The 8,189-nt window shown below is 41.4% G+C and overlaps 1 protein-coding gene across 1 annotated transcript in view; it reads right to left on the reverse strand.

Moving 5' to 3' along the window:
* CUNH3orf20 (chromosome unknown C3orf20 homolog) overlaps positions 1-8,120 on the reverse strand; it is an 83,783-nt gene extending 75,663 nt beyond the window's left edge. The window contains exon 1 of the mRNA XM_036267038.1: positions 5,943-8,120. The gene's annotated coding sequence lies outside the window, so the exon portion shown is untranslated. The remainder of the gene's footprint in view (positions 1-5,942) is intronic.
* Positions 8,121-8,189: the final 69 nt, after the last annotated feature.

The raw sequence follows: 8,189 nt of genomic DNA on the forward strand, positions 1-8,189 counted from the left end.
TCAGATAGAGTGGGAGGGAGAGAGAGGAAGAGAGAGAGAAACATCGATGTGAAGGGACACATCGAGTGGCTGCCACCCGCACGACCAACCAGGGCCGGGGACAAACTGCAACCGAAGTACATGCCCTTAGCGGGAACCGAACCCGGGTCTCTCAGGACCGCAGGCCGACGCTCTAACCGCTGAGCCAAACCGGCCAGGGCCCCATTGTGGTTTTGATTTGCATTTCCCTAATGACTAGTGATGCTGAGCATCTTTTCATGTGCTATTGGCCAATTTACATTTTCTTTAGAGAAAAGTCTATTCAAATCTAAGAGCTTTTTTTTTTTAAAAAAAGGAAATGTCATTTTGAATTAAATGCACACCAAAAAACCCTATATTTATTACCATATATTTCTCTCTTCAAAATTCAGTTAGAGGTGATGATGTGACCAAATTCAGGCAGAAGCTGTTGAGTAGGACTGAGAAATCTTTTTTTTTTTTTTTTTATCCTCACCCGAGGACATTTTTCCATTTTTTGTTCAGGTAGAGTGGGAGAGAGAGAGAGAGGAACAGAGAGAGAGAAACATCGATGTGAAGGGACACATCGAGTGGCTGCCACCCGCACAACCAACCAGGGCTGGGGACAAACTGCAACCGAGGTACATGCCCTTAGCGGGAACCGAACCTGGGTCTCTCAGGACCGCAGGCCGACGCTCTAACCACTGAGCCAAACTGGCCAGGGCTGAGAAATCTTTTTAAAGGAAGATGCCTTCACAAACAGGACACTTTTTCTTTACCCACTGCCCTTCTCATTCTTCTGGAATGGATGAGATGGCTGTAACTCCAGCAGCCATTTGGAGTTGAGGCTACCTTGAGGATGGAAGCTATACATTAAAGGTGGTCAAGCAGAGCAATAGAGCCTGGCTTCTGATAAATATCATGGCACCCACCCCCCCAACACCAGCATGTAGCCACCTACCTCCAAACTTGTTTCACATGAAAGAATAAACCCAAATTATCTTTGTCACCTTATTCAGATCTCTATTCTTTCAGTCACATGCGTTACTGACTGTCAACTAGATAGGTTGAAACATCATCACTCCCTCCTTCCCAAATATCCAATTTTCATTCGTTCATTCATTCATTCAATGTTTCCATCACTGAGACATGGGCCTTGCCCTCAACTAGCTCACTGTTTAGCAGACAAAAGACTTACATAATTGACATACAGAATATATAAAGGTCACACTGAAGGTTGTCGTAAAAGATAAGTAAGAAGTTGCCAGGCAGATAGGAAGGAGAAGGCGTTCTTAGCAAAAGGAACTGTATGTACAAAGGAAGAGAGATATTTAAAGCATAGTGGGTTCAGAGAACTACAAAACACATCAGTATGGCTGGGGTCACAGAGGTCTATGGGAGAGGAGCAGATGAGGTAGGAAAAGTGGTCTACAATTAAATCATGAAGGGCCTTGTATGTCATGCCAAAGAATTTGCATTTGTTATATAATCAAATACTCAATACAAACACTCAAATGTATTGTCTTTAATTATTAGTTGTGTCCCATGTGGTAAGTTTCATCTCTGCAAATGGAGGGCAGGGACCATATCATCTCTTCTTTTATAGTTTCCACAACACTAAGCACAGTCTTTCACATGCAAGAAAGTGAAAAATATTTGCGGTATCGAGATCCATCCAATGGATAGCCTAAGAGATCCATGTACATGGCTATAAGCAAAGTTTCAAAACAACTCCCACAAAGAAATGAAAAGATTGTATAAGAAGCTTATAAAGAAAGCATAAAAGCCCTGGCCGGCTTGGCTCAGTGGTTAGAGTATCGGCCTGTAAACCAGAGTCGTGGGTTCAATTCCAGCCAAGGGCATGTACCTAGGTTGAGGTTCATCCCCAGCCCTGATCAGGGTCATGAGGGAGGCAACTAATCAATGTGTCCCTCTCACATCAATGTCTCTCTCCCTCTCTCTATCTTTCTCTCCTCTCCCTCTCCTCCACTCTATCTGAAATAAATGGTAAATAATATTCTTGGGTGAGGATTTAAAAAAAAAAAAGCATAAAAAAGATGGGCATGGGCCTAGCATCACCTTCATTCCACAATTTGCTGCCTGTCTCCTCTGTTATAGGCTAGGAACAGGGCAGAGATGAGGGGAGAGGCACGTACACCAGCCTACAGTGGCAAGTCAGAGTGCTCTCTGCAAGGCAGAATGGAAGCCCAGAGAAGGCAGTGTCACTAGGTGGCTAAGAGCTCACCTTGTGCCTGGCACTTGATCTGTGTAATGCCTTCAAGGGCCCCATATGGACAATAGTCTCCACCTCCCAGGACAAAGAGGATTAATCGAGAAGATGCATGTAAAGGGTTGGCACAATGCCTAGCACAGGGTTAAGTGTTCAATGAATGTTAAGTAGAAAGAGGTAATTATTTAAAGTGGTTGAAGAAGGCTGCACACTAGAAATGACAAAAACTGATCTAGAAATAGAAGTTGAGTAGTGGAAAAGGAAAGGAAGAGCGTTCCAGGCAATGGGAACACTTGTTCAAGCTGCAGGTCTAATATGCCTGGCAAGTCTGAGGAACTGCCAGTAACTATATGATGCTACAGGTTAGTGTGGACGGGGGAGGGCCGTGTGGGAGGGTGGGCAGGGGCCAGCTGAGAGGAGCTTGTGGAAAATGCTGAGTCTGGACTTCATCTTGTCAGTGATAGGAAACCCTTGAAGGATTGCAAACAAAGGAGGCACCTGTATTTTCAGGTGCTCCTCTCAGGGGCTGGCAGTGGGGGAATGTGTGATGGGAAGGCAGGTGTGAGATGTAGAGCTGCTGGAGGGATTAACCAAGGAGCGGGGCTGCATCCACAGCACCCTGATTTCTGCCTACAGTTAAAAGGACTTTCAGTCCTAGGTGTACCTGGAAGGGTACTTAAAAGGCACAGACACAGCAAACTGCCAGGGGGACACAGTAGGGCACAAGTAGATCAGGGGTGAAAAGAGGAAACATTCTGAACAGTCTTTGCGAAAACCAAGTACATTTGACTAGAACAAAGTCAAGGGGGAATTTGGGTACAGATTTAAAAGAAGAGAAAAGGGCATACATCCTTTTCCTGGCACTAATCCAAGGATACATTTTTGGGTGGAAATACATATAGCTGTGTAAAAATAAAATGGATCATAGCTCCCTCAGGTCATCTGGTCCCAGCTTTCTTTGCTATTTTCTCTGGTTTCTGGCTCTCTTGTTTTAATCAGAAATGCTTTGATAAGGACAGTGAGCAGTCCAAATGCAATTGCGTGACTGCAATCTATGAGCAAGCAGGGCTTTAGGCTAGGACAGGCATGAGAATAAGCCCTCACTCCATGCATGAAAGTGGAGATAGGACTGGGAAAATTAATAGATGCTGTCCTCTCTACTGTTCAGTATATAAACGGTTTTGGACAGACACTTGAATTCTCTTAGCAGATGAGAAGAAAGAAAGGCAGAGCTATAGGGAGAAGTGAATCTGAGAGTAAGCAGTCAGACCAGCAGCACACACCATCAAGCTTAACCTAACCTCCTGCTACCGAGTAAGGTTTACACATGAGACTGGAACCACATAGTCAGCCCTCATCCTAGAGTGGGATTTACTGGCACACCACTTGCATCCTCCACCAGGGAGACTTCCTGTGGCACCAAAAGCCCTTATTAAGAGAGATCTCTTGGGCCCTGGCCAGGTTGGCTCAGCGGTTGGAGCGTCGGCCTGCGGACCAGAGAGTCCTGGGTTCGGTTCCCACTAGGGGCACGTACCAAAAAAAAAAAAAAAAAAGACAGAGATCTCTTGGGAAGACCCATCAAGAAATATAAAAATGATCATCCCTTTGACCCTTTGATCTCAGCTCTGAAACTAATGCCCAAGGGGACGGTTGAAACAGGGGAGAGAAGGTGCTTGGGTAATGATCAATGTTGGTTAAATATAGCCACTTCATTCCCAATTGTGAAATAATGCAGCCAACTAGGAACTGAGCAAATATTTAACAACAATGTATATTAATTTGATGAACTATTAGGCAGCAATTAAAAATAACTGAGCTTAGCTTTAGAAATAATGTTATATGAAAGGGAAAGAAAACCTAAATGGTATGTTTACATTCATTACACATCCCATAATTGGAAGCAGAGATGATAAAAAGCCTTTTTGAGGTAAAGATTATTTTTAGAAAGAAGACAATAAGACATGGGTCCTCTACAAAGACATCACCTGTTCTCAGACACACTTGTGACCTAAGAGACTGGTTTTCATAAGCAATCCTGAACAACCTTGACTGCACGTATGGAGAGGAACCTCTGTAGGAATCCCCCTCCATGGAGCAGGGTGAGGGAGAATCAAGTCTCTAAAGCTACTCCCCCCACCAGCCATGTTCAAGTTCAGGGAAGCTTAATTTTGATAATGACCAAATAGAAACAATACAGCGTATCCCAGGGAAAATGCTTAAAACCAGGCAAAATTGCCACCAAGCAGGGGAGCTTTCAGAGTTAGGGAGAAAGTGGCAGTTATAAATGTAGTGGAAAAGCTGCTTAAATTGAGGGTGAAAAGGAGTATTTCTAACCACTCCCATCACTGGACAAGCACACATTTACTAGGCATGAATATATAAATGCAGCCCAGGACTGATTAAGATACACAGTAACAGAAGATCAATACCAGACTTGGGTGACAGGATGTCACTAAAAAACACCTTGCTTCATTTGATGATTTTCTAGTTTTCCTAGATCTACACTAATCACATCATTCTCTCCCTTCCCCCCAACTCCACCCTACCCCTCACACACATCAAACATTAAGCTAGGTGTATACACCTATACTAACAAAATGCCTCACCAAGACAGCTCACAAGGGCAGGTGGGAAGACCAGAGGGGCATTTTCACTCACAGTTTTCAGCAGGTCAATGAATTCTTTTCAATTATCATCACTTTCCTTAGCCGTTTAGCTGTTTGTTTGTTTTTTAGTTTTTTTTTTTTTAAATAGAAACTGCTTGATATATGACTTAATTCAATTTACTGACTGAAAAAAATGGAGTGACTACTCTATGTTGTATTAACTGCAAAAACCAGTACTCAACCTGTTCCAAATTCTAAATTCTACTGCCTCATCTGTATGTCACAAGGTTAGCTGAAAACTACCCCATGGGCTGCACTATGGCTTTAAGAAGAAATAAATTATACACAAGGCCTTGGCAAATATATGGCTAAACATAGCAGAAATCTCATGTATATGGATTTAAAGTTTCTCCTTTGGGAATTTTGCAAGCAAGCAAAATGATTTATTTAGCCAATTCAAACGAACTGTATCAAAACACACAAAGACCTAAAGAAATGATTAAAATATAAACAAATAATTCAAAGCAATTTCCGATCCAAAACATTTCACTTAGCTCTACAAATACACAAATAAGGTGTGGTCATGTTTTCTGACAAAGGTTTTACCACTACTTGCTTCCTAGATAAACAGACATAAGAATATCTTAAATGCTTCACGTACACCTGAAATTGTCAATCCTTTAGTTACTAATGGGAGGATCATGTATAGTCAGACACCAGAACATGTAAAAACAGATTTAGAATCATGCTGTGCAGACAGTAGCACTAGACTATATGTCTTTTGAGCATTGAAATGTGGTATGACTAAGAAATTAAATTTTCATTTTACTAATTTAAATTTTAAACTAGACACTTGATTCAGCTTGAACTTAGGTATGTGAATCTACTCTTTCGATTGCATATTTTATGAAATCTAAATATATATTGAGCATTCCTGATGAAAATTTTTATAAGATACACAGTGGATTTTGCAGACTTGGTATGAAAAGAGATGTAGAATACCTCATTAATATTTTTGTACATTGATTAAATATAGAAGTATATAATAAAATTAATTTCACTTTTTTAAAGTGGTTCCTAGAAAACTGAAAATGACACAAAAGGCTTACATATTTCTATTGGGCAAAATGTGGATCTGAAGTCTAAGAATTCTATTGCCATCTGCTGGACGCACCCATATAAAACAGGCCTGTGAGAAATGGTAAAACAAGTTATGTTAACACTTGAAGAACTCTGGGTCAGCTAGTGGAAGACAATGTAACAACTGGGCTCACACAAAACACTAAATGATCTGCTCTTAAGGTGGGCACAGAGGGGATAAATGGTGATGAAAGAGTAAAACTGAAATAAAAAAAAAGAAACTGGAAATAGGTTAAAACAGTTTTTTAAATCCTAGAGAAAATCTCACTTAGTTATTAGTTGACAGTGACTATGAGCCAGTACGCAGACTGCTTCGCTATGTCCACCCAAGATGCTCTGGGCAACAAAAGGTTATTTGGTGGCCTCTTCCATGACTACTGGCACCCACACTCGTGGGCATATTGCTGCCTCACTAGTCTTCTCATCCCTTCCTCACAATTTGCCTTGAGTCCTTCTGCTCTACCTTATATAAATACATCACCTTTCTCATATTTGTCTACTGTTTTCTTTCTTCCCTTTGGGGGTGTGTGTGTGTGTGTGTGTGTGTGTGTGTGTGTGTGTGTGATTCTAGGAGAGTTAATAATTCTATTTTTTTATATTCCAATTTTTCTTGTTGCCTCCTCTTCATGTGTCCTACAAGCTGTTCCAATTGGTTTTGTAGTTTTAGCTCTCCCATTCAGGTCTTTGATTCACTTTTAGATGATCTTGTATACAGCATGAAGTACGTGTCCAAATTCATTATTTTCCATGTGGATAGTTAGTTGTCCCAGAATCACCTGTTGAAAAAAACCATTCTTTCCCCATTGGATAGTTTTGGCACCAGGGTCAAAAATCAATTGACCATAGTAATTGACCTTTGATGTGATGCCTTGTGGATGTCCTGGTCTTTTGTAATCATCCTTTCTAGTGCTCCTGTTTATAAACAGCTCTGTCTGGGTATTGAGAAGAAACAAATTCAAGGATCTGGATAATTCCTTAAGACTCAAAGGACCACTGAGACTCATCAGAATCACACTTGGATCTGGAGAACCAGGAAAATCTCCTGTGCAGGTTTACTTCTGGACTCTTATTCCATATCTATTTGTCTATCCTTATGTCAGTACCACAATTTTTATTCCTGTAGCTTTGTAGCAAGTCTTAAAATCAGAAAGTGTGAGTTCTCCAATTTTGTTCTTTTTCAAGATCACTTTGGATAGTGTGGGTCCCTTGCGATTCCATATAAATTTTAGGATCAGCTTATCAATTTCTATAAAAAGGCAGCTGGGTTTGTTGGTTTTAATGTATATTTATTAAGAGGTATTTCTCTGATTAGACTGACAGAATAATCATTAATAGGTCTGGCAACTTTGCCCAATATGGAGTCTGGAGGTTAAGTTTTCAGGAATTTGAGATTTTGCCTAAAACTGCTTGATACTGGAGCAGCAAACCCAAGAGCAGAAGGTGTTGGAGAAAGCATGAGTCTGGGGCAAACCTGAGCCTAAACTGTGTTTAAGTCCTAGATCTGCCATTTAGATGTCACATGACCTTGTACAAATTATTGACCCTCTGCGCTCCAATTTCAGAACAAGGGCACTTACATCAGCACCACTGTGCTGTGCCCCACAGAAAACATGTGCCTCACAGATCCCAGAGGGTGGGCCCCTTTGGGCACTCGGAGTACCTGCTCTAGCACATTCTTACAGGACTCACTGGCTTGAGAGGTGGCCATAGGAGCCTTGTGGGCCTGATGGCCCATTCCAACTGCTTATCTGAAGCAGTAAAGAGGATGAGGTGTCCTCTTGGAGACTAGATCACTTTGCCGCCCATGCTGTGTCTCCTCACTTGCTACTCTTTGACAGGCAAAAGTTCCTCCAGATAGATGCTTCATCAACTGATCTGGAAGCTGAATCCTTGGAAAAAAGATATCTACATGCTAGCATCTGGAAAGGAAAGGAATGGAGGCCTTAAATCTGAGTCAGTGATGGGAGTAGGTATAAAAGACAGGATTACAAGCTCCTCGGTGTAGAATATTTCTATCCTATAATAGCTTACACTTAAATCCAAATGAATATATGGCTCTATACCAATTAGAAAGAAAGGAACAATCAAGTGGCCACAGATTTCCCATGGTACCATTCACTTTCTTCCTTGATAACCAACCCAATCTGTATCTTCTAGGGAAAGGAGAGGAAAAAAAGTTATAATTCAGTCCCTAAAATTAAGTCATTTTCTCTGCT

Source organism: Molossus molossus, unplaced genomic scaffold, assembly GCF_014108415.1.
Source record: "Molossus molossus isolate mMolMol1 unplaced genomic scaffold, mMolMol1.p scaffold_m16_p_18, whole genome shotgun sequence".
In the NCBI taxonomy this organism is placed as follows: Eukaryota; Metazoa; Chordata; class Mammalia; order Chiroptera; family Molossidae; genus Molossus; species Molossus molossus.